This window comes from Amblyomma americanum, chromosome 8 (genome assembly GCF_052857255.1).
Source record: "Amblyomma americanum isolate KBUSLIRL-KWMA chromosome 8, ASM5285725v1, whole genome shotgun sequence".
NCBI classification, from domain to species: domain Eukaryota; kingdom Metazoa; phylum Arthropoda; class Arachnida; order Ixodida; family Ixodidae; genus Amblyomma; species Amblyomma americanum.
Window position 1 is genome coordinate 46,572,804 of NC_135504.1, and position 27,555 is coordinate 46,600,358.

Here is a 27,555-nt window from a genome sequence, read left to right on the forward strand (position 1 = left end):
CGTGTATTGCCAAGTCCAAGATTTTTACGGTAGAGCTTTCTTGAATTGGAGTTCCGTATAGATGGCGACGATTTGGTGTTGCAGAAAGTTTACGGCGCCCACAGGGGTTGGCGACTGACACGAACGTGGTTTTGCTCAAAGAAAGTTGAAGACCAATTGAAGAATCATAAGTCCACGTAATATCTATGGCTGATTGTAGGGCTGCTGTTTGAGTCATCAGGCCGTTGTGAGTACTACACACCGTTTTGTCATCAGCATACAGTAAGAACTTAATCTCAGAGGCATCATGTAAGTGCCAAGCAAAGGGGATAAAAGCAATATTAAATAATGTTGGCGATAGCATCGATCCCTGGGGAACACCGCGAAGAGGGACAAATGTTCCGACGGCCTCACCAGTGAGGCGTATGGCAATGTGTCGTCCTTCAAGGAAGGATTTAACAAAATTGCGCACTCTAACGGGGAAATGCAGCCTGTTAAGCGATTCTAGGATGGCAGCATAACTGATATTATCGTACGCCTTTTCATCATCCGTGGCCAGTACAGTACGTACATTGTGGCTGCGAGTTGGGGCCCGAACTGCTGACGCCATGACAGCCAGTCTATCTTCTGTACCTATGGACGTACGAAATAAACTTTGGGCGGGATGGTATAAAACATGGTGCTCACGCCACCACGACAGTCGTGTTTCAAGCATTTTTTCTGTAAGCTTGCATAATGTTGGTGTAAGCGATATAGGCCGGAAATTTCTGAGGTCAGTCGGCGGCTTCTCTGAATTCTCTGAATTCTCTGAACTTAAGTTATGTAAACCTCGTACGGAATGGAGTCCGGACCGGGCGCAATCTTCCGACGGGCCTCGTCTATTGCTGCAAGCAACTCGGGCATTGAAAATGGGCTTGCAATTCCCTCCGCGTCGGCTGTAGATGGGAGCTTACCGACATAGGCTGGCATGGCAGCCAAGGGGGCTTCTATGACCCTTGGAGGCAACACATCATACTTGGGGGAAAACTTGCGCGCTGCTTCCCTGGCGAAATCATCCGGAGCTAAGTTAGCTGCGAAGCATGCTGTTGCCGCTGCGTGAGAACGACGGGAACCATGTTTCATTGCACGAAAAGTCCTCTAGAGAGCAGCATTCGATGACTTTGTCGAGAACTGCTCAAACCACGCATGGCACTACCGTCGCGAGAGATCGCGGTCATATCTGCGAGGTTTGGCAGTAAGGTAATTGAGCCTTATCCGTGCTTGCGCAGAAGTCGGGTCTCGGGAAGCTGCCATCTCCGCTTGTCGGCGAGCAGCCCACAGGTTAAGAAGACCCACATCAGGCGCCGGGCGATTCACGTACGTCCAGGTGACCGCCGTAGCCTTATTCAGCGCAGTTTGTATGCTGTACACAAGCGGTGTACTTGATAGAAGATTAAGATCTTCGACTGTAGTGCGAAACGTGTCCCAATTGACCACAGAACACCTACGGCGTATTCGGCGGGCCCTTGATGGATGGAGACTGATGATGAAAGGATGGTGGTCACTACCCCAGCAGTCTGGCTCCAGGTGCCAAGATGGAGTCCCTGGGTCCTGACCACCACGCAAGGTCCGGAGCATATGTATAACTGCGAGAATGGCGCACAGCCCGCGTTGCTGAATCTGGATAGTTGAGTAAAACAAACAACGCATCCCCGAATGCGGTCCTCACACTCCTACCTTGGGAGCTTGAAGTGGGGTACCCCCGGTCCGGATGAGAGGCGTTAGTCACCACAGACTAAAATAGGCCACCCTGGGTGTTATCGTCGTAGAGATAATAACCACCGTAGATAGATGCGGGAGGAGGCTCCATTAGCGGGACTTACATAGTATGACACGACCACAACAGTTGTCTTGGGAAGCTTCAAAGCCACTGCGACTACCTCTGGATATGAGGTGCACCAGTTTTCTAGAGAGAAGCGAACTTGCGGAAAACGCGCATCAATGTACACCACCGCTTTTTCCGGAGGGGCAGTAGTGTGCACATTACGGTCGTTCATTGAAGGAGACATGTATCTATAAAACCCTGGAATGGATGGCAAAGCAGTGGTCTCCTGAAGTAGCAGGGCCCACACCAGGAGCTTGTTCATGCGAAGTCTCGAGTTTGGAGCTCTCCCAGCTTTTTGGAGAGGCCTCTGCAGTTCCATGGGAGCACACCACTACAGCGTGTACTCGCCATTTTCGATTAGGCTTCCAAGCGTTGTATAGAACTGATGTCAGCTTAGAAAACTGGCTTACCACAAATCGGAGGAGGGATGTTGTTGAGTCATCCTGTAGTGCTGCGGAAGGCCTGGTAGAGTCTGCGAAAAACACATGAGGGCTGGACGTAGTCGAATGCGCTGCAGCTTTGACTGGTGTGGAGTGGGATTCAGCTGGTTGTCTACGGCGAGCAAGGAGTTCACGGCGTTGTCGTAGCTTAGAAACCTCGGCTAAAAGGCGGAAAATTTGGTCGTCAACTCCTGCCATGTCCTCCTTGGCGGCGACGGCGATCCTTGGGCAGTTTATCACATTACGACTGTTGGGCAGGGGATCGTAAGGAAACCTCATATTAATATTTATCTCTAGGAAAAAAATTGTCTGAAAATACCTAATATTATTCTCTGTAATGTTTATTGGTGAGTTGATAAATTGATCTTGGAATTTCTTTTCATGGATATCTTCGTTTATTTGGCTAATATAGCGCAAACATTTTGAGCGGTAACTCGCGATTAAATCTGCTAAAATTTTACTGAAAGAATTGCTTGTTGCATGTGTAAGTTTTTTTTAATAAGCCATTAGTTATTTCACCGAAAAATGCTGTGTCGGTGTCCTGGTGTCGTGCTGCTTTCTTCGGAGATTAATTTTTCTTTTCATGTCAGCAATATCTTGATCCAAGGGCTAGTGCGAGACTTGGAAATTTTCTTTGTGCGAACAAATTGGCGAATGCGAAATTCTGCCGTTGCGCGTAAATATGGCCATGAGCAGTCTACGGTATTACTTAAACAATCGAGATGCATCCTCAGAAAGAGTATTACGGCCGTGTCATCTGTCATGGTGTTATTTCAAATTATAGTCGATTTTACACCTTTCCTCCTTTTCGTAGCTGCCTTACTCCAGGAAAAGATACAAAACTATGGTCAGAAATTCAACATTACAAACGAATTTTTTGAGTTACTGATCATTTCGGCACGAAGCTGTAGGAACTAGAATTGACGTTCTGCGAGTACAATTTTAAACTCTTTACACAAGGTTAAGAGAGCACATTTATCTATTAGAGAGTCACCGGCAACTGAATATTCATAATGAAAATTAATAATTCACAAAACTGGGTACTAGACGTTAGCCTTAATTTGGACCAACAGATAAGATTTTTAGCACCATTAAGCGCATTCTGCGAAGGTAAACCAATTTCTCGCTAAATTTGCAGCAACAACCCCCATTACCCATTCCTGTCAACGCCAATCTGGCATGCATAGGAAAGCCTCAGATCCCCTCAAAAACAAGCAAGCTTTTGTAACCGCTGCTTTCGATATCGTGGCGTATAAGTAAATATTGCTGCTTCAAGCATATTTCGGTGCATCACGCGTTCATGACGCACTTCGTACATGTTCATGACGCACTTCGTATATTTTCGCTCAGCTTACTTAGCAAATAGGATACTCATTCAAACCACCTGCGGGAACTGTGTGATGTTTGGCGCAACTTTTTCCCAGTTATTGATGGGCTTACCGGTGTCACCATGCCATGCTGACTGAGAACACAAGCGTAGCAACGCATAAAACGTTTTCCATCGTTAGCGCGGATGTTTTTTGGCTATTTTTGTAATGTATATATATCAAAGTCAGGTCTCCAGATGCATGTGGTCAATGTGCGCTGCAAGAACTCTGGATTCAATCCGACATTTATTCCTTTCATTTCAAAAATTCATCCATTGAGTCACCGCAAGGGCTTACGCAGAGAACGTTACTCAAAATTGTAGCGGGAAAATGTGGAATGAAAATGTGAGAAAATCGGGGTGAACCAAGACATAACACCAAATTTATTTGTAAAGCTTTATATCAGAATTTAACGGATGCCTTCAGTGGTTGGCTCACCTTTACTGTGGCTCGCAAATTACACTAGCGATCCTTCACGCAGCAAGCAACATGTACTGGTAGAAATGTGTGCAAGGCATAAAAAAATCGTCTAGAAAAATACTCAGATCCTCTGAATGACTTGCTGACCAGATGAAATGACCAGCGGAAAGCTCTGACCAGTGTAAATGACAATATGAGACCGCAGAGGGTAGAGACAGAGGGCACTTTTCAAAAAACGTAAGGACTATGCGCAATCAGCTTCGGCCGGCTTATGCGCCCAGAGTGTATGAATGGAGAAGCACAATTTCTTCCGAGTATGCAGTGTAAAGCCTGATACAGATAAGAACAGACCAATACGATTGAAGTTCTCTTTCCAGCAGCTGCTTACAGTGTCTATATAGAGCAGGCAAAGTAAATCCCTCTTTTGGCAGGCAGTAGGACCAGGTGCGCACAACATCTACAGAAACGATGATTGCAAAGACGATTCCGCTTTCATTGTTTCTATAATATAGAGTTACACCGCTACTCGTAACCTCCATCTATGGCGAAGTACTTCAGGCAACAATTCTGCTGACCTTTACTAAAAAGATTTTGTAGGGGGCTGAATAAAGTGGTCTGCTTGAGAGCCATCTGTCATTAGTACTATTAAGCCAAGGTGCACAACTGGCTACGCAGAAAAACGGCACTCATTTTGCTACGATTGCAGGCCAGCACCCGGCAGCAAGCGAGCATGGCGAGAGGAGTGGGCAGTAATGAACAAGGATGATTCTAAAATTTTCACACATAAGCTCGGAGTGGCGTTTTTGTTAGGTTCATGTTTAGACGCTGGGCAACGGTCACGGCAACTGCACAAGAATGAAACCTAGCGCATATTTGGATTTTAAACAACAGGCAGTGCTGGAACTTCTTTAGATGAGACATTGAAGTGCTGACCTACACGCTTCAACTACAACGCTTTCGAACAGGCTAAGTCAGCCTCTCTCCTCCCTTTGGAGCGGTTTACAATGCTTTGTTTTCTAAATGACATGTAGAGCAGCTTTTATGATTGTGTCGTTGCATCCATTGCCACCAAAATACCCACTTTTGACTAGAAATGACTGCGTTGCTTAAGGTGTCGTGACAATGCTAAGTGTTCGGATAATTATGGTGAAGCATTGAAGGGTTAGACAGACCTGCGGCATCGAAGCTGTGTACATGCATTTTGCGGTTCGGATTATGCAGAACTTTTTTTCATGTGTCTGCGGCAGCGGTGCAGTGCTTTAACAGCCCAATCAGGCCAGACCTTTAGAGTTTGAAATTATAGTGAGAATTCTGAATTCTTCAGTCCACGCATTTTCCAACACACTGCCACGAAAGCCCGTTGGTGCAATATATCTCGAGAACATAACAGCAAAAATTCTCTTTGAGTTCTTCGCTTCCATCACAGAGCAGGAATCAAACTTTTTGTCGCTACTGCATTTCAAGGTGTTGGAAAGCAAAAAAAAATTGCGAATCAGCGAGAACAGGCTTCGAAGAGAAAAATAAATGATTATTGAGAATTCACTGCTTTTTTATACGCTGCATGTTTTCCCTAATTGCCCTCTTTGGCATGTGTATTCTGACGGAGATATCTTCGGCGAAATCATTACTCCGTTAAGCTGCCGTAGAGGCGGTGGTTCTTATTTACAGTGACTAAGCTGCATGTTTTGCATTTTGTCCATGGCTTTCCCAGCTGCCCCTTGAATAAATTTATCGGTGGAATTAAACACATGACCAGAATTTAAGGGAGAGCCTGTGCCCTTTCAGCTGCATGGCTTTATCGAACGCGGGTAAAAGGACAAATATACATCTTCAGAATAAAGTAGCAATCTTCGTGATCAAAGCAAGAAGATAGTATAATCGGTGAGCGCTCAGGGAAACACTCGAGTTAGCCGGCGCGAGGGCGTCGGCAGCGGTGGCTGCTTTGCGCTAACGCTTCTAGCTCTTGTTCGAGCGTGAGGCTCCTACTACAAATATCGACCGAGAGGGCAGTTTTGTAAGTAGTGGTCAGCCCTGTACGCGTTGTTGCCGGCGCCGCTCTGAACTTCTGCGAGGTTTACGCGAACCTCCGCTCCTGGAGTTGCCGACTGCGCCGATCGGTATATCTCTCTGCGGCGATGGCGGCAATATCTTACCGGTAGCGAGAGCAACGATAGTCCCCCGCATCACACATAGCAGTAAGAATGGCAGCCCCTTGATATCCGGCGCATGTCGTTTTCGCTTTGTGAATACATTCCTTTGTCTGGCGGGGAGCGAATCTAGGCGGAGCAATCAACTCCGAGCTGTGGCTGCTCAAGGGACAAGAGACACAGAGAACGGCTTGGACCGGCACACGGGGCCGATAGTCTTCGCGGCTTCGATAGCGAGAGACGGGCGGCATCGCTGCCCATGATTGAGATTCGAATCTTTCTATGTATGTCTGGAACAGGTTTCCTTCTTCTGTCCACATCTTTGTGCAATTTTCTCTCCAGGCCCCCTTTTTTTTCTTTCTCTCTCCTTCCTCTCTAGGACAGCGTTTTTTACATATTGTCGCCGACAAACGTAGGGCGGCACGAAAAAAAGGGCTTTTGTTAATCCGAAGGCCAGAAAACCCAGCAGCGCGCGTTCGAACGGGAACGTCCTCTTCGCTCCCACACGAGCCCAGTCATGCCGCTCGACCGCATGGCGGCGCTCGCAGTGTGGCATTGCCCCCCTCCTTTCAAGAGGCATCGCCTCGATGCCTCCGGCAAGGGGGATAAAGAGTTTGGAGACACCGAAAGTGCGATGGCGTGTGGCGGCAGCACTGAATGTTAACTCCGGGAGGGGCTAACGGGCGTAATACGGTTTCATGCGGGACACGTGGACGACTTCAGACTTTGGCGGGCGAGAAGACCGGACAACTCCTTGCGGGTACACTTCATAGTTCACATCGCTGAGTTGACGTAGCACCTCGTAGGGACCGAAGTAGCGCCGCAGAAGCTTTTCAGAGCGACCGCGCACACGTATAGGGCTGCATACCCAGACGTGCTCGCCGGGTTGGTAAATCACCTCCCTGTGGCGGAGGTTGTAACGCCGGGCGTCAGTTGTCTGCTGGTGGCGAATGCGTTGTCGAGCAAGGTGGCGAGCGGCTTCTGCATCGCGAACGAATTGGTCAGCGCCTGGGGCAGACGAGGGGGTACAATCCGGGAGCAGCATGGCGTCAAGCATGGTCAGGGCATCTCGGCCATACACCAAACGGAAGGGGGTGAAGCGCGTCGTTTCTTGGAGGGCGGTGTTGTACGCAAACGTGATGTAGGGAAGTATTTCGTCCCAGTTGCGATGGTCAGCGTCGACATACATAGACATCATATCTGTGATGGTCTTGTTCAGCCTCTCAGTAAGTCCATTCGTTTGAGGATGGTGAACAGTAGTTTTTCTATGACTGGTGCCACTAAGACGGAGGACCTCGTGTGTAAGAGCCGACGAAAACGCGGTTCCCCGGTCAGTTAATACAACCACGGGGGCGCCGTGGTGAAGCACGATGTGGTGAACAAAGAACTGTGCAATTTCAGCCGCGGTGCCACGGGGAAGAGCCTTGGTTTCACAATAGCGGCTTAGGTAGTCCGTGGCAACAACAATATACCGGTTTCCCATGGAGGACACCGGGAATGGGCCCAGTAAGTCCATGCCGACTTGTTGGAATGGGATTTGCGGTGGATCAATTGGCTTCAGAAGGCCGGCCGGTTTTGTCGGTGGTACCTTCCGTCGTTGACACTCACGGCAGGTTCGAACGTAGCGTTGGACGACCGCAGCAAGCCGTGGCCAGTAGTACTTGTGGCGGAGGCGTCCCAATGTTCTGGAAAAACCGAGGTGGCCAGAAGAAATGTCGTCGTGGCATGCAGCGAGAACTTCCTGACGAAGTGCGGTTGGGACAACGAGGAGATACGCAGTTTCGGTCGGGCCGTAGTTTTTCTTGTAGAGGACTCCATCTATTAAGCAATACGACGAAAGTCCGCGAGAGAAGAGTCTGGGCGGAGACGGAGCGGTTCCTTCGAGGTACTCGATTAGAGGCAGCAGTTCGCAGTCGGCCCTCTGGTGGTGGGCAAGGTCGGATGTGGTGACAGCGCCGAGGAAAGCAGAATCGTCGTCGGACTCATCTCGTGGGCACGGAAGAGGAGCTCGGGAGAGACAGTCTGCATCGCTATGTTGCCGACCCGACTTATACACGATGGTGACGTCGAACTCTTGCAACCGAAGGCTCCACCGTGCAAGTCGCCCCGATGGATCTTTGAGGTTCGCAAGCCAGCACAAGGAGTGATGATCGCTGACGACTCGAAACGGGCGGCCGTACAGGTATGGGCGAAATTTTGTGATTGCCCACACAACAGCGAGACACTCCTTTTCCGTTGTGGAATAATTCACTTCGGAACGGGACAAAGTGCGACTTGCGTATGCGATCACGCGTTCCACACCGTCTTGCCACTGCACAATCACCGCACCGAGGCCCACATTGCTGGCATCTGTGTGCAGTTCCGTGTCGGCCTGCTCGTCGAAGTGGGCAAGGATAGGCGTAGATTGGAGGCGGGCCTTAAGCTCTATGAAAGCTTTTTCCTGATCTTGGCCCCAGAAAAAGGGTTCAGAGTCTTTTGTCAGGCGAGTCAGCGGCTCTGCGAGCTTGGAGAAGTTTTGAACGAACCTCCGATAATAGGCGCAAAGCCCCAGGAAACGCCGCAAGCTTCGTTTATCTGTTGGCTGGGGAAATGCAGCAACGGCGGCGGTCTTTTCTGGGTCGGGGCTAACGCCCTGAGCGCTCACAATGTGGCCAAGAAACTTGAGCTCCCGAAATGCGAAGTGGCACTTTTCAGGCTTGAGAGACAGACCCGCAGAACGAATTGCTTCGAAGACGGCACGCAAACGTTTCAGGTGCTCCTCGAACGTGTCGGAGAAAATCACGACGTCGTCCAGATAGACAAGGCAGGACTGCCACTTCAGGTCAGTTAATACAGTGTCCATCATAGGTTGGAACGTCGCAGGGGCTGAACACAAGCCGAAAGGAAGCACCTTAAATTCGTACAGTCCGTCAGGAGTAACGAAGGCGGTCTTTTCTCGGTCACGTTCGTCGACCTCGATTTGCCAATAACCGCTACGAAGGTCGAGTGACGAAAAGTAGGTAGCATGGCGGAGGCGGTCTAATGAGTCATCAATGCGCGGCAGTGGATAGACATCTTTTTTGGTAACGTTATTGAGGCGTCTATAATCTACACAGAACCGTAGGCTGCCGTCCTTCTTTGCGACGAGGACAACAGGTGCCGCCCAGGGGCTCGTCGATGGTTGTATGACGTCGTCGTGGAGCATTTTGGCAACTTGGCGGCGGATAGCATCGCGCTCCTTCGACGAAACACGATAAGGACGCTGACATAGCGGTCTCTGGTCACTGTCGACGATAATACGGTGCTTAGTTATTGGCGTCTGGCGAACCTTGGATGTTGATGCAAAACAGTCGCGGAAAGAGTCAATAAGGCTTTCCAAGCGGCGTTTCTGATTGGTCAGAAGGTCAGGGTTCACGTCGGTCCTAATGGCTGTTGCAGTGTCCTGTTCGGCTATTTCGGGAGCCGTTGTTGATAAGGCACATTGGCCGGCATGTTCGCCAAGTTCTTCAAAATGGGCAATCACCGTGTTTTTCGTCAAATGTTGGGGTTCACAACTAAAGTTTGTCACTAAGAGCGTGGTACGCGCGTGAACAAGGTCGACAAGGGCGCGAGCAACGCAAACTTGCCGAGACAGTAGCAGCGACATATTCGCTTCGGCAATGCCCCGAGTACCGGAGCTGGTATCACACTGGACTGTGACAAACTTGCTTGCTCTCGGCGGTATCGTTGTGTGGTCATCAGAGATGCGTAATGGTGCTCTGTGCGGCTCGGGGTCGGTATCAACGGCTCGCTGCGTCGAAAACGATACCAATTGCTCATGCAGGTTGATGACCGCCCCATACTCTTTAAGGAAGTCCATGCCGAGAATCAGTTCTTTAGAGCACTCTCGTAGCACGGCGAAGGAGCCTGTGAAAGTTGCACCGCGGATCTTTATACGGCTGGTGCAGACGCCAACCGGCGTTACCACATGGCAACCAGCTGTGCGTATCTGCGGCCCATGCCAAGGTGTTAGAACCTTTCTGAGGGTTGCGGCTAGGTTACTACTCATGACAGAAAAGTCGGCTCCGGTATCGACGAGTGCAGATACGTCATAGCCATCGGCGGCAACAAGAATTTCGGCGGCGGAAACAATTGTTTGACAATTTGTCGGCGAGGTTTTTGGTGCCGTCGTCGATGGGGTCGTCGCTGAGGTTGTCGGTGAGGTCGGCGGTGGGATCATCTTTAAGGTCGGCGGGTGGGGTCGTCGCATAAAATCGTCGGATGGAGGCTGTTCACTGTCTGCGGCAGCGGCGGTCCTACCCCCAGAGGACGCCGTCTTCAGTTTTCCCGGCGTGGGGACGTACCTCTGAACTGGCCAGAGGATGACGGGCGGCCGGGCGAAGAGAACCGCCTTGGGGATGGCGATCGGGACTGGCGTCGCTGCGAGGTCGAAGATTGCACGTTTTCAGCCAAGTACTGTTCGATATCCCGTGGTCTTTCACCGTAGCGTGGTCGAGGTGAGTCAGGTGAAAACCCCCTTAAACCCATCCTGCGGTAGGGGCAGTGGCGAAGGATATGGCCAGGCTCTCCGCAGTGGTAACAGAGCGGCCGATTGTTTGGCGTACGCCAAACGCGCGCTTTGCTCACGGGGGGGCCTGAACTCCTGCCGCACGGAGGGTGCTGTTGCGATTGGCTCCTGCAGGTATTGCACAGGAGCGATGGGGGAAAAGGCTCGCATCGCTGGCCCGGGACTTCGTAGCGCCTCGCTGTACGTCATAACGGAGGGCGCCGGGTGTGGAGCTGGGGGTGGCTGCACAACTCGTCAGATTTCTTCGCGGACCACGTCCGTAATGGCAGCGACGCTGACCTGTGGAGCTTCAAAGCGAAGTTTCGCCAGTTCCTCGCGCACCAGGCTTCTTACAAGTTCCCGAAGGTCCTCGGCGGGCAGCGACGTAGGCGTGTACTGGGACTGGGAAGAGGCTGCTACAGTAGCCTGACGTCCGAAGTGGGCGCCCCGTTCCAGTAAAGAGCGCTCGATACCCATTGCCTCCTTGGTGAAGTCGGACACTGTTCGTGGCGGGTCACGGACCAGTCCGGCAAACAGCTGCTCTTTTACGCCACGCATTAAGTGTCGTACCTTCTGGGCTTCGGGCATAGCAGGGTCGGCCCGGTTGAACAGTTGCGTCATGTCCTCGATGAACATCGCGACGCCGTCGTTCGGCTGCTGTGATCTCGAGCGCAGGGCGATTTCCGCTTTCTCTTTTCTTTCGCTGCTGGTAAATGTCGCTAGCAGCTCTCGACGAAAAGCCTCCCAGGTGGTAAAGGAAGCTTCGTGGTTCTCAAACCACGTTTTGGCCGAGTCCTGCAGCGCAAAGTAGACGTTGCGCAGCTTGCGCTCGCCATCCCACTCATTGAAACTCGCCACTCGGTCAAAGCTGGCCAACCAGTCTTCGACGTCCTCGAACCTGTCCCCGTGGAACGGTGGCGGCGATCGAGGTGCGTGAAGGACAAATGGCGGGGCACTCCCGGAGTGCTGACTTGTCTGGCTAGCCGCGGTGGATGTCATGGCCCTTACCGGCGCTGTCAGTTGGCCGAACTCGGGTTGTAGGCCTCGCAGGCGGCGGCTCGCTTTATGGACGGGTGTTGTGTCCAAGCGTCGCTGATCAGCGTCAGAGTTGCCCTCGGGGTGAGCGTTCATGGAACGATACCCAGCGGCTCCACCAAAATGTCGCCGACAAACGTAGGGCGGCACGAAAAAAAGGGCTTTTGTTAATCCGAAGGCCAGAAAACCCAGCAGCGCGCGTTCGAACGGGAACGTCCTCTTCGCTCCCACACGAGACCAGTCATGCCGCTCGACCGCATGGCGGCGCTCGCAGTGTGGCAATATTCATTTGAATACTTTTGCCTCCCGCAGCGTTCCTCAATTTTTTCCTTCTGTTCTTCCTGCTATATCTCATCGCCGTCCTACTATTGGTTATCCCGACTTCCTGTCCAGGCCGCTTCGATCGTGGACCTTTGCGGACTTCATCTACCCGACCGCTCGGGCCGTTCTCTGTATGACGACTCGCACCGGAAAACATGACAACAGTTACGGTAGTTGGAATTTTTGTTGCAGAGTGCAGCAGAGTTGGGATATTGCTGGTCCATAAATTGGCCATTGGCTAGCAATTTCTGCCAGCCCTTGCAAAATCGAGAACGACCCTACTCACACCAGTGAACACCACTTGGATGACGCCATCAATCTAATCAGAGCCCCTTCCGCTGCTCATTTGTTCTCTCTCGTCTTCATCTACAGGTCTCCTCAACCGTGCTGGGCACGCCGCCTACCCAGCGTGCGGAACGCACTCAACGTTACTGACGCCGAGCGTCGTCTGCTCTGCTGTGGAGCCAAGACGAATACTCTGCTGGGCGGCGCAGCCAAGTCACGCGATGCGTTGCTATGGCAGCGGAGCAGGAAGGACGTTCAAGTTCAAACTTCAGCCTACGGCGTTAATCGGCAATGCTAGGCAAGTAAAGAATTCGCTTTAAAAACCATGCAGCGGAGGATGAATATTTCGCATTTTCGTAAAGCAAAATGGGGCAAATGAAGCCGGTTGGGAAAGCGCCACCGGAGATGTTTCTTTTCCCATATTGCCGCGAATTATATCACTGTAAGTTTGTGCGCGTCAAGCCGCTATAACTCGGATTTATCATTTGAGTATTATATTTTTATTTGTACTTACTGCAGGCCAGTGCTTTGGCCCAAGCTTGAGGGGCTCACATATATAAGGATACCAAAAAAAGAACACATACAACGCAAGGAAAACCACATGGGAAACAACGCACTTCTAAAAGAAAGAAACGACAAAAGTAGCTAGACAAAAAATAGCAACAGACCTCCTGTTGGATAGTTATGGGAGTGTCACGACAAACAACTCTTTTTTGAGGAACACAGGACATATTAGGCAGAAAACAACGGCTTTCTAATTCTTTCACAGAATCATGGCGTTTAAAAATCTTACGCGCTAAACGTTTCCAATCTGTGACTGTGCGAGAGAACAAAACCATATTTAAATTCGTTAGTGCGATCAAAAATTGGGGGTAGAGAGTGTTTGTGTATTAGCCACGTTGTCCTTGTACATGGGTGCTTAACGGATTCTGGGATGGTAATCTTAATCTTGCTTGAAAGGGTTGTATAAAGAAATCTAATGCGGACTAACTTATTGTGGGGCCGCTGACGTAGGTTTTTTACTGTGCTTCAATAAATTAGAAGGGTAATCTAACCGCCCATATAATTACAAGGTGGCAAGCCAAGGAACAGGATGACATTATGTCAGAAGAAAATATGATTTAATAGCTGCGAGCGTAGCGCGAGTTCTCCGTCCCGCGCCACTGCCCTCCAGTCTTCGTAACATTACCCGGGGCCACGAAGCGGTCGCCAGATCGTGTGCTTCAATTCTGAATGGTGAGGTGACAAGTGGCATGACCAGAAAGAATTGAAGAAGATGAAATGCCTGCCACTTTGACGAACTCGATGATCTCAAGAATGGTTGCGCCCGCAGCTTCACGTCCAGCAGTCAGTCGCCCAGAGCAGAAGCTCAAGAGTTACGGACTTCCAGGACAGCTTTGGCGGGGGTCCCGTCTTGGATCATGTCGTCGTCGGGTCATAGTACTTCTCGTCCTCGTCTTCGTGTCTTGTCGTCAGTGCTGGGGACGGGGTGAAAGCGGCTAGTCGGTTCTGGTCATGTCGAGATGAGGTTGAGTCGGGCGGCAGAGTGCAGGTCCCCTCCTAGATCGTTGAAAGTGAGCAGAACGCGGCGAAGCTCCAGGGACCAGGATGACGATGTGGCACCCAGCTCCACCACCAAATGTTACGAGGTGGCAAGCCAGAGAACCGGACGGCGTGATGAGAGATGAAAATATGATTTAATAGCTGCGGACCCAGAGCGAGCGCTTCGTCCCGCACCATACCTCCACGTCTTCGTAACCATATTTTCCAAAAACTAATCTGACTGCTTTTCTCTCGGCCCTTTCAATCTGCATAATATCAATTTTACAGCAAGGGTTCATTCAATAGAGGCATTTTATAGTTTCCAGCTTACGAATGCATTATAAGCAAGGATGTTTTGTACTAATTCGTGAACTTTTAAGTTGTCTTTTCAGGAACCATTATTTTGTGGAGGGCAACACAAATATAGGGTATACGTTCGGACTAGATGAGCTTGTTATTTGGTGTAACGCCAAGTTATTTTATACTTATCCGCTGCTGAAATATTACTGTTACGAGGTGCATATGGGAAAGAAGTAACTTAAAATTTTTCCTAGTAACAGGCAAAAGAACCGTATTCTCTGTATGAGATCCATAACCCAGCGATCAGTCCGTCGTTCTTTTGCAAGAATACTGTGCTGCAGCAAGATGTGGTCATTAACAGATGTTAGTTATTTAAAAACAATGCAATTTTTACAAGACATCCAAATAAATACATCACTGGTGACCATGCCTGCTAAATCATCTACATAGATATGAAACAGCCACTGCACTAAAACACTTTCTTGTGGTGCGCCCGAGTTAACAGGAAGTACATGAGGTGACCAACTGCTTATTTCTACATAGTGGCTTATACTGCAGAGGCCTTTAGCATGCTCCAACCTTTTGCAACATGTACCTGTTATTGAAACACGGCGATTGTTTTTTTATAGAAAGCCGGTCACCGTCTTTATGAATCGGTGTAACGTGTACAATGCGCCATTCAGCTGGTATGTCGCCTGTAGCAAGGAACAAGTTGAACATATCGGTAAGAAACCCTGAAATCTGTCAGAATAACGCAAAAGAAATGCGTTCGGAATGCTATCAGGAGCTAGGTATAGGGGTGGTCAAAAGTTACCATGCCGCCCCGATCAAGCCAGGAGTGACTTCTCTGCGCTTTCGCGGCACTGCCATCGCAGGCGCGCCTCGGCGCACGCCGGCTTCGGGGGTACGCGCTGAGAGGGCGTGAGATCCTCTCTTCTTTTTGCTCTCCTCGATTACGAAGCTGGGAAAAAGCTAGTGCATCGTGTGCCGCGTGTGCCTACCTTTTCGGCTCTTCGAATTCCGGTGTGTATAGAGAGCGTGGCCCCCAGCATGGGGCGCTACTTTACGGAGAACTGCAGTTTTTCGTAAAGTAAGGCGCTGTACTGGCGGCCATATATAGTTGAACTCAGAGTGCTTCTCCCGACTTTTCTGCTCCCTGGCGTATGATACCGTGCGTTTACCTTCACATAAGCTCTGTAGCAGCTCTTCAAGGCACCTGCTTAACTTCTGGAGGGCTGCTTTCTTGAATTTCCTTTTTACTTCCTCAACATTGGCTACATATAAATTTGGTCAGACTCCGGCATGTTTGCTTTTTTTCTGGAAAAATTCTTGTTCTCTGCAATGTTGCAGTGCTCTGTTCTGAGCTGTGTGTTAATGAGTGAATTCAGAGCTTCCGCGTACGTAATGCTGAAAAAGGAGCTGCGGTGCTGGAGCAGCTGGAATATGTTGTTGACGATTTGGCTAAGTATTTCGTACGCTCCTGTGCAGAACGTTCGATATATTACATTAACGCCTTCGGCGCTTGAGCGGGTTTCTTTGCGCTCAAGAGCATGAGACAGAGAAGAAAACTCTGGTGTCATAACGTTAGGGAATAACCGCTCAAATGGTATAAGCATCACTACCCGGCATCATATGGCCAATTAAGGTGTTAGACAGTGCGTGGTGTTCTTGCAACTGTTCACTCGCTCTCTTTGCGTGCTTGTCGCGTAATGTTCGCATAGATTCGTCACTGGATGGGGACAAAAAGCTGGTGTGCTGTGACACTCTGCCCCGGCTTAGCTGTATTCGCGGGAGGAGTTGCGCTCGTTCTGTAGAACTCTCGGTGTTTGAACATGGCACGCTCCGTTCGTGACATGGAGCAAATCTTTTCACCCTTCTACAGCCAATCTGACGCATCCAGTGCACATGGGTAACAGGCGATAAAAACCACACGGCGTCACTGCAGTAGCTTCGCTTGCACTTCAGCGTCGTCACCCTTGTATTGCACTGCCAGTACACGGCAGCCGAAGCTTCAGACCTTATTCGCTGTCGAAAATATAGCGCCTACATCTCGAAGCGCCGACAGAAAGTGAATGACTAGCGGTGCGGCGCTCGCATTTAATAAGGTTCATTGCTCCTATCGAAGTAAAGTACCGTGGTCGCGCTCCAAATGGAAGGCTCTTCAAAATCAGGGCTTTAGATCTACACCACTGTGGCCGATAACTGCCGTAACGCTGCCCTGAACAGCCGGGACAGACGCATGAAGGTAGGGCCGATGGCTGAAATATGTTCCATATGGAAAAGCTATCTTTCAGATAGGAAAATAATAAAATCGTACACTCCTTTATCGCTGTTCATTGCTATGCAGACGTGCAAGCAGTTTTCTTGCAGCGACGCCGCGCGTATGATTGTCACCCCTTGTCTATGCGCTAGAAATGCGGAATATTGTAGCGGGAGAGCCAAATCAGTCACTCTTTTCCTTGAGTGGAGCGCCATAGGTTTCAGCGCCTATAGCGTGGCAGCGCTACTCCGACACCAAAATCAAAGGCATTAAGGTAGTGGTGAATCAGCCTCCGTAGTTTTTCTCTTGTGGTTTGCTTTCCGGCAAGGCACCGTGCAGCAGCAGCCTCGCCTTGAGGAGGGGCACGTTTCCTTGTTAGTTACCGTAACTCACATGAGAGAACGCCAGCGTCGCAGCGAGAGAGAGACTGCTTGAGCTCGCGCTTAGGAGAGGAAAGGTGGGCGCTTCGGCGGGGATTTTCAGCGCGAGTGGACGTTTCGCACGCGGCTCCGCTCTTCGCCAGCGGGTCGACGAAGTGGCGGGGGAACGTGCTCCCGTATATTGTCCCGTCCGGCCTTCGGAGTATCCCTTTCCCTACCATGGGCGAACATTCGCTCGTAACCTTGCTGGTGAGACGGACGACCTTGATTCATAAGCGCATTTTATTGCTAGCTGGCGCTACTGTTGCTGTAGCAATAAATGCCTGTTTGTGTCAGCCAGTGTGTCGTTCCTTTATTCCGTCAGAACAAGGCCCATCGTGGTAGGTGTGCGTTCGGTGGCGTACGCAACCGCGGGGTGAGGTCTGGGTGGTTTCGAACTGTGGCAGCCGCGGTTAAGAGGGGAGAGCTTATTTATCTCCCCATTAAGACCCCACAAGGAACGGGCAGGTGCTAACAGCACGGCCACATTTCCTTCCTCTCCGATGAGGAATCAATGTTGACATCACACGACAAGCGCGTAAAGCGGGAAAACAGTTGCAATAACATCAAGCGTAGTGTCAGCACCTTAACTGGCCGTACGACGCGCGTGGTGAGCCTTGTACACAATTAGCATCTATATTGTTGGCATGTTGAATGAGTCCTTTTCCCGTCTTGTGAGTACAGAGAGACCATGCAGCATGAGCGTCGATAAAATAGCATTGATAGATTGAGCGTACTGCATAGAACTGCACGAAAGATTTCGCAAAAGAGCCCAGAGAGCGTCCTATAGTGGCATCAGCACTCTGCGACTTCAGCTGTGTCGCTTGCACACAGGGTATAATTAAACTGACTCATTAACACCCGGCTCAGGGCAAAGCGCTGGAAACAAGGCAGCAACCGTGAATTCCTCGGCATCATAAGCAAACATTCCGTACTTCAGGCTCTCAGCACGACCGTATATAGCGAATTTCCAGCAAAGAAAACAGCGGTGTAAGAATAGGGCGTGTGAGAAGTCAAGCAGATGGTTCACAGAGCCGAAAATCAGCTTATGCGAGCACAAACGCATGATATCGTGCGCCAGGGAGCAGGAAGGCATGGAGAAGCACGCGCAGTCTAACGAAGTATGCCGCCAGCATTCTCCATTTACTTTCTGGAAAATTGTTGTCTTCTAGCCGCGCGCTCAATCTAAGCGCAGTTCGATGTCGCACTGTTAAGGCGCACGCCGCATTAGCTTTTTTGCGGCTTTGTTATCAAGGGGAGCAAGAGAGAAAGAGGGACTCACGCTCTCTCAGCGTACTCTCGAATCCGGCGCGCGCCCAAGCACGCATGCGATGGCAGCGCCGCGACAGCGGTGAGCAGACGCTCCTATCTCGGTCGGAGCGGCCTGAGAAGTTTCGACGACCCTGTACTTGTTAGTATTCAAATTAACAAGGAAAAGACACCTTCGAGAGTTATTAGTAGAGTTTTCACTGGGATCGTAAGGAAACGTCATATTCGCTGAGATCGTAAGGAAACGTCATATTCATATTGATCTCTTTCGAAAAAAAACTGTCTAAGATACCTAATAATATTTTTTTGTAATCTCGATTGGTTCGTTGATAATTTGATGTTGAAATTCCTTTTTATGGATCTCCTCGTTGCTTCTGCTAGCGTTTCAAAGCCAGCGTTTTACTGTAAGAATTGCTTGTTGCATAACCAACTGTTTTTAATAAATCATTAATTAGTTCACTGAACAATTCAGTAGACGTTTTTTGCTGCTTTTATGGGAGCTTACTTTTTTTCATGTGAATAATATCTAGATCCAAGGGTTAGTGCGACTCTTTGGAATTTTCTTTGTGCGAACTAATTGGTCAACGCAAAATTCTGCCGCTTGCGTAAACATTTCCTTGAACACTCTATTTTATGACTTTCACAATCAAGATGCATGCCCATGTAGTGTATTACGGCCTTGTCATCAGTCATGGTGTAAATTTTAATTACAGTTGATGGGACACTTTTCCTACTTTTCTGAACTTTTTTACTCCAGGAAAAGATAAACTATGGTCAGAATTTGCCCGTTCCACGCGAACTTTTCAGTTACTGAACATTTGGGTATGAAGCTGTAGGAACTAGAATTTAACTACTGTGATTACAATTTCTAACTCTTTGCTCGAAGTTAAGAGAGCAAATTTATCTATTAGAGACTCACCGGCAATGGAATATTCGAATTGTGTACGATTGCAGGGCAGATTAATATGCCTAGTAATGATGAAGTTGTGCACCAGAGAATTTTAGCATATGATCGTATGGCTTATTCAAAAACAAATGACCAGCATCATGTGATCGATAAACTGCGCAAAGGTAAAATATGCTACCCAAGCAGTATAGTGAGTGACTGACTCTAAGGGAGCCATTAAGAGTTATGATACGGGCAGAATCTCTGCTGCAGCCGCCAAAATTTTTGAGACAAGGCGAAGTACAAACAGAACAAATCTCACTGATCTCTGGTCCCGGGCTCATCAGGGCCTGTGGGGGAATGAGAATGCGCACGCGAACACCCGAGGGCTCACTTTCCGGGCGATCGCCGCTGACGCGCCGCCGCCACGCGAGGAACACCTCCCATCGGGTGAAGAACTCACAACATTACATGAAATAATTTCTCATTATAAGCTCGATCGTAAGATCTATCCAGCAGCAGATAAACAGCTCAGTAGGAAAGTGGAAATAAGGTGAAGAAAACTGCAAACCGGGGTGTTTCCTAGCCCTCTACTGTACAGTAAATGGCATCCAGAAGTCTTTAATCCTAGAAGTGCGCACAGCAATAGCATTGCAGATCTAGTCCACATGGACTGAACCTGCCCTTTATGTAACGACCCGAAACGAAATGTACTTTCCTGGGAGACCTTATTGCTCAACCACGAAGCAGAACAACGATGCAAAGTCAACGGTCTCGCCCTGACCGCCGCGGAGTACCCAGCGGCTGCGGCCGACGGTTATAGGAATGAAGGGGGGTTTACGCTATAGCCTTGTCCCCCGTCATTTCTGACGTGTTCAAATTAAAGTTCTCTCTTTCTTACCCAAGAGGGACACTTTTAAGAAAAGCCTTTCGTGTTCAGTGATTTGGTCTGCGATCATTACCTCAGTACCCTTCTTCGCAACAAATGGCTACGCCCCCACGGCAAGACTATCTCTGCGGTAGAACTGATAACCTGGCGCAAAAATTTCGGCATCGCTAATCAAGCCATGCTACCATGTCTCACTGATCATGCAGAAACCAGGATCATATAGCGAGAGGAATTCTTCCAAGTCATCCACTTTGTTAACAATGCTTCTAGCGTTCTAACTGAGCACGTGGAGCTGACGCGAATTTCTCCGGTAGCTTTGGGGAGACGAGTCGCTGTGACGCCAGATGCGACGCCGCGAATTTGTTACAAACACTGCGACTGCGATGATGGTATTTACTACAAAACTGGGTTCTATACTTTAGCCTTAATTTGGACCTACATGTAACATTTTTAACACCATTCGGCGCATTCTGCCGATGCTAATCTATTTTCCTGCGGCCTTTGCAGTCACAACCCCCATTACCCATTACTTCCATCCCGAATCTGGCATGCCTAGGAAAGCCTCAGACCACCTCAAAAACAAGCAAGAATTTGTAACCGTAGCGTTCGATATCGTGGGGTAAATGTCTATACTGCTGCTTCGCGCATATTTCGGTGCATCACGCGTTCATGACGCAGTTCGTACATTTTCGCCCAGCTTACTTAGCAAATAGGATACTCATTAAAACCAGCTACGTGAACTGTGTGTTGTTTGGCGCTAGTTTTTTTGTGTTATTGACGGGCTTACAACTGTCACCATGCAATGCACACTAGGAGCGCATGTATAGAAACGCATAAAAATTTTCCCATTGTTAGCGCGGATGTTTATCGGCTATTCTCGTAATTTATATGTAGCAAAATCATGTTTCTAGATGCCTGTTGTCGGTGGTCACTGAAAGCTGACTGGTTGCGATCTGGCATTTATGCCTCTCATTTTAAAAATTCATTCATTGGGTCACCGTAAGGGCTTAGGCAGAGGGTGTTTCTCAAAATAGTAGCGTGGAAAGCCATATTTTTACTATCGCACTGGAGGGTAGGACCGGCATATTCTGAAATGAAAATGTGGAATAATCTGATGAACCAGGACAGAACACCAATTTTTTTTATCTCATTATATCAGATTTTAACAGCTGTCTACATTGGTGGGCTCTGCAACTGCGGCGCGCAAGCGGGCATGCCACGCGTATTTTATGTACTTCACGGGTATCTGCAATGAGGGAAAAAGGCCTATGCTAATAGGTAGAAAGTTAGAAGCTGTTCATTTGGATGTTTCACTGTCCTTTCTGCAACTTTCTCATTGGACATTTTGGCCTATCTTCGTTGCTTGTGAAGTTGGTTAATTAATTCGACAAATTGTGCAGTTGAGAACACTACAAAAAATAGTGTGACTTGCTACATACAACAGCCCGAAGCCTGCATTTGATGACGTCGTCTTAGAGTGCCGCGACGTATTTTAAAACCCTGGCTAAATTTGCCTGCGACACCCTGGATATCTCTGGAACAGCTTGTCGTCGTCTCTCCCCATCCTCATATAGTTTTGGCGCCAGGACGAAGTCCTTTTTTTTCTTCATTCTAAGTCCTTTCTATCCTGGAAACGTTCTTTTTTACATCTTCAAACACTTTGTAGGCAACTGCGTGTTTCATTTTCTTCCCCTTGTTCTTGAGCTTCTTTCATTTCCTGAGTCCGGATCCTAAGAACTTTTGCTTTTCACTCCAATCCGTTCGCCTTCTGTCCGCACCTCTTTCACCTCTTCCCCCTGCGCTTCACTCTTACTCCGTACGCTCTCTCGGATCCAACTTCGCCACCACGTGCTACTCGAAGAAGTTGCAGTTAAAAGCTGTGCTCTAAAATTGGTCACCGGGATAGCATCTGCCTTGCGCACTCTTTAGTTTCTTGAACGGGCTGAGCAGCACCACTAGATGCCAGTGTTTATTCGAAGCCCATGTTTTGCGGGCCACTTCGCCACACCGCCACCCCTCCACCCCCTGTCCCGTTCCTCCTTGTTTTCTTTTTTTTATATCCTGGCTTCGCGGCCAGTACCCTGTCCGCGAAATGATTCGTTCTCAAACCGAGGCAGCTTCGCTGCTCGGGGAACGAAATCCGAAATATTAGGGCATCTTGAGCAGAAGAAAGCTTAAGACTAAAGCTCAGGTTTCAGTTGCTCCACCTGAGATTTAGTGTGCTAAACATACTGCGAGATGTGAGCAATCATTCCAGTAGTGTCTAGATAGAGGTTGCGGAGTGAAATATGAAGCGGAGAATGCGTGAAAGGATTCACTTGCAGAAGAAGCCCGACGACCAAAAAGACATGTGGAGAGGGTGGGAGGATACGCACACTCTCTCTCGGGACAGTGGCAGCGCCCGCACTTTGTCAGTACGCCCTGTCAAACATTTGCACATTAATATTCCGCGTATCCTCCGGGCCTGGAAGATGTCTCCTGCGGCTGCACATCTTGTCACCCTACGGTAAACAAGCATCTGCTACCTATGAACGTTGCTCACCACCAAGCTAATATACCATAGCTCCCTAAGCAGTCCTTTGGCCTTCATTCTGTTTCCAAATATATCCACTCACCAATCACCCAAACACTGCCAGAAGCCACCTTGTCCGGCTATTCCGCACAAAGGCATCTTTCAATGAAAAATAGCTATAAGCACTATGTTTTCATATGTTATAAGAGTGGTCTATAACAATCAAGATATCCGTAAATCACCCGCGAGCAGGCTTGAATTTATTTGCCTCTTAATGTTTTTACTATTGTCAGTAGCGTCCTCTTTTGTTTTTTACGCCAGTCCTAACTGCTCGATGCGAGCGTGGAAAAGCTATAAGAATTTGCTGTGCATCGGAAGAATGGACCCTTAACGTCAATATTTTCATAACAGTAACTTCCAATATTCAGAGCCTTTCTCCAAGAACGCTGCATTTATCAGAGACCACAAACAGACGGTGAAAGCAAATGCTAGGGCGTCAATCAGTTTTCTAGCCGCTCAAGCTCAGAACAGAGATTGAAACGCCCGGCGGACTCTAAAGCTAACGCCTTCGCAGCAGCACAAATATGATACATCACCTTTAATTTTGTTATTCTCTAAGTTTGTGATGAATTGTTACCATTGCTGCCGCCCCAGCACAAGAATCTACCTTGAAATAAAAATGGCCGGGTTCGTATGCTACTAAGCGGTCATTTAATAGGGCAAATCTTTAGGACTTAACTATTTTTTGTAGACTCAGATAGTTTATTTTGAAGAATGAAGCTGTCCTCAGGAATGGAACGCTCCAGTAATGAAAAATCAGCAGTATGGAAGTGTATCGAACCTGCAGGCACGCGTAGATGAAGCACTCTGACTGTTCCTTTAAGCACATAGGTTCACTAATATGAGCACGTTGTGTCGTTCCAAATTTTGAAAATGCCCCACTTTGATGTAAACATCGCTTAGCGCTGGCAATTTACATGCCATATTTCCTGTGGAGTATGAAATTACTATCTTGTTGGGGATAGGCACTTTTTCAAGGAATTTTTAGCAGAGGAGATCCTTTACTTCCTGGTATGCTTCAATGTTTTCTGGCATTGTTTCGGTTATAACAAAATATCAGTATGGAGCATATGTGTATCGACATTCCCGAGCGACTTGTCTGATTCCAGAATATCAGGCAGTATTGCTGCTCTATGCATGACGAAGAAAGTGACGTGATCGTGACGCTCTTAGTTTGCACAGAGAGGTGTCGGTGCATTGTATACGTCCACCGTTTCCTGCTTCCTTTGCAAGTAACGTCAAGGCATTGTCACAGGCCAGTGTTATTGCCTTGTGGTATTTTACATAGTGACGCCTCGGTTTTTCATAGGTGCGCTGTCGTCAGGAACAATATTTCGAAGGAAAGCTTGTACAGCAAAAAAATAATTATGCTATGCAGTGCCGATAAATGTTTATTGCCTATAGATTTCACTATAATATATCAGTGTCAAAAAGCTATGAGAGTTTACTCGGGATGCGCCGCTACAAAGATAACAATAATTACGTCACTGTTGAAGATACGGGTCACTTAATCGCTTGCGGCGGTTTTGGCAAGGAAAATGCATTAAATTCTGACGAGTAACGTGGCAAGATAATTGATATATCACCAGAGGCGCCCGTGTGCAGTGCGATGTCAGTGCACGTTGAAGGTCCACAGTTGGTCGAAATTCGAACCGGCTGCCCTGTCCAAAGAATTGTGACGCTCCCTCAGCCGTTCGTTAAGACATCGCCCAGTCTGGCGAACATACCACCAACCACATGAACTGGGGATTTTGTATACTACACCTTCGACGCACTCAACCCTCCTCTCTTGGCGCTGCACTGCAGGCAACCTAAGCACACGTGCGCCCCATTGCTTCTTCAGACATCCGTCATCTTCAAACATAAAAATCAGATAGTACGGGAACTAGTAGAGGCATATCACATTGACAAGGGGGGTGCAGCATGCATTAGCAAGCCCTCATTATCATTGGCTAACCATGAAATCACTTGTTTGGAGCATGCATTTGCAGCGAAGGTGATTTAATTTATTCAGTGATGACGCAGTGTTTCATGAATATTTTTTGTTCTGTTTAGTGTTTTCCGGGAATAGTATATGTACACACGTGCGTAATAAATCACCACTTGAAAGTCGTGTCGTCGTCTTTGCTCCATCCTCGTGTTTTTTCCGCGCTGTTTTACCATGGACAATAGTAACTAACTTGCTCAGCTTTCCGTACTTCTATAATCGGTGAGCGCTCAGGAAAACACTCGAGAGAGCCGGCGGGAGGACGTCGGCAGCGGTGGCTACTTTGCGCTAACGCTTCTACCTCTTGTTCGAGCGGGACGCTCATATCACTAACCTGGTCCGAGAGGGCAGTTGCAGCAGTTGATGGTCAGCCGTATACGCGATGTTGACGGCGCCGCTATCAACTTCTGCAAGCTCTACGTGGACCTCGTTTCTGCAGTTGCCTACTGCGCCGATCGGTATGTCTCTTTGCGGCGTTCGCGGCAATATCTTATCGATAACGAGAGCAACGACAGTCCCCCGCGTAACACATAGCAGTAAGGAAGGCTGCCCATTGATATGCGGTGCATGACATTTTCCCTTTGTCAATTGATTGCTCCGTCTGTCGGGGAGGGAATCTAGGCGGAACATTCATCTCCGAGCTGTGGATGCACAAGGAACAAGAAATACACAGAACCGCATGGACCGCCAGACGTGGCCGATGGTCTTCGCGGCTTCGATAGCGAGTGACGGGCGGCATCGCTGCCCATGAATGAGATTCGAAACTTTCTATGTATGTCCGGAACAGGTTCCCCTCTTCTCTACCCATCGTTCAGTCACTTTCGCCCCAGGCCACCCGTTTTGTTCTCTTCTTTATTTATCCTTCCTCTCCTGGACAGCTTTCTTTACCTCTTCATTTAAGCACTTTTGTCTCCAGCAGCGTTCCTTCATTTTTTCCCCTTGTTCTTCCTTCTTTCTTTTACCGCCGTCCCACTATTCGTTATCCCGACTTCTTCGATCGTATACCTTGGCGGACTTCATTTACTCGACCTCTCGGGCGGTTCTCTGCATGACGGCCAGCACCGGAAAAACTGACAATGTTTACAATTGTTGGAATTTTTATTGAAGACTGCAGCCCACTTAAAATATTCCTAGTCCAGCATCTTGCCTTTGGCGCGCAATTTCAAACGGCCCTTGCCAAGTCGGAAACAACCCTATTCACACACGTGAACACCACTTGTACTTGTCCTGTCACGGCTTCATCTGCGGGTCTCCTCAACTACGGCGACCATGCTGCCTATCCAGCGTGTGGAACGCGCTCAACATTACAGACGCTGAGCCACATCAGCTCGGCTAGATTACGCGGTCATGTAGCAGCTGCTCCATGCCTCTGGAGCCCCGGCTCAGCCAAGGCGAAGACTCGGCTCGGCGGCGCGGGGAAGTCAGGTGATGCGTTGCTATGGCAGCGGCCCCGCAAGGACGTTCAACTTCAAACTGCAGCCTACGGTGAAATCGGTACTGCGACGGAGGATTAATATTATGCATTTTTGTAAAGCAAAATGGAGCAGAATAAAGCCGGTTTGGAAACCGCCACAGGAGATGCCTCATTTGCCATATTGCCGTGATTGAAAGTGCTGTATGTTTGCGCACAAAGCCGCCGGAACTCGGCTTCATCATTTGAGCATTATATTTTTTATTTCGACCCACTGCAGGCCAGTGCTTTGGCGCAAGCGGGAGGGGCTTACATATATAAGGATACAACAAAAAGAACACATACAACGAAAGGAAGAACACGTGGGAAACAGCACAATTCTGAATGAAAGAAACGATAAAAGTTGCTAGGCAAGAAATGGCAACAGCCGTTCTCGTGTTGCATTGTAATGCGAGTTTCGTGGCAAATTACTCTTATTTAAGGAAAACAGGACACATTAAGCATGCAAACTGGTCCTTGCTTATTCTTGCACACCTTAATTGCTTTTAAAAATGTTACGCGCTAAAAAAAAATCCTTTTTTACTGCGAGAGAAAATAACAATATTTAAATGTGTTAGTGCGAGCAAATATTGGAGCTTAAAGTGTGCATGCATAAGCTGCGTTGTCCTTGTCTTAGGATGATTAACGGATTCTGGGATGGTGAACCTAATCTTTTCAGAAAGACGAGTATAATGAAATATATTGCGCCTAACCCTATTCAGGGGCTGCTATCGTCGGCATATTACTTTTCATTAAATTATAAGGGTAATCTTACCGCTTATATCATTACAAGCTGGCAAGCCAAGGAACAGTACGACAGGATATCAGAAAAAATATGATTTAGTGGCTGCGGGCATAGCGCGAGCGCTCCGTCCCGCTCCACTGCCTCTTCCTCTTCGTAACTATATTTCCAAAATTAAATCTGACTGCATTTCTCTGAACCCTTTCAAGCTGCATAGTCTCATTTTTACATTAAGGATTCATACAATAGAGGGATATTATAGTTTCTAACTTATGCAAGCACTGTAAGCTAGGATATTTTGTATAAATTCATGCACATTTAAGGTGTCTTTTCAGTAAAGACAGTTTTCTAAGGGTGACTACACAAATATAGGTATACCTTCGGACTAGGTGAGCTTGTTAGTTGGTGCAATGCCATGTTAGTTTTGCTTAACCACTGCTTAAATAGGACTGTTTCATAAATATGGGAAAGCAGTAACTGAAAATTTTTCCTAGTAACACGCAAAAGTACCGTTTTCTCTGTGTTGACATCATTCCCCAGCGACCACTCGGTCGTTCTATTGCAAGAATACTGTTCTGTGCGCAAGATGTGGTCATTAGCAGAGGATATTTCTCTGAGAACAAGGCATTTATCACCATACATTTGAATAAATACATCACCGGTGACCTCATCTGCTAAATCATTAACATAGATATGAAACTACAACGGCCCTAATACACTTCCTTGTGGTACGCCCGAGGTAACAGGAAGCACATGAGATGAAAAACTTTCTATTTCTACAAAATGGCTTATATTGCGGAGGCATAGTATGCTCCAAAATTTTCCAACACGTACCTGTTATTGCAACAGGACGATA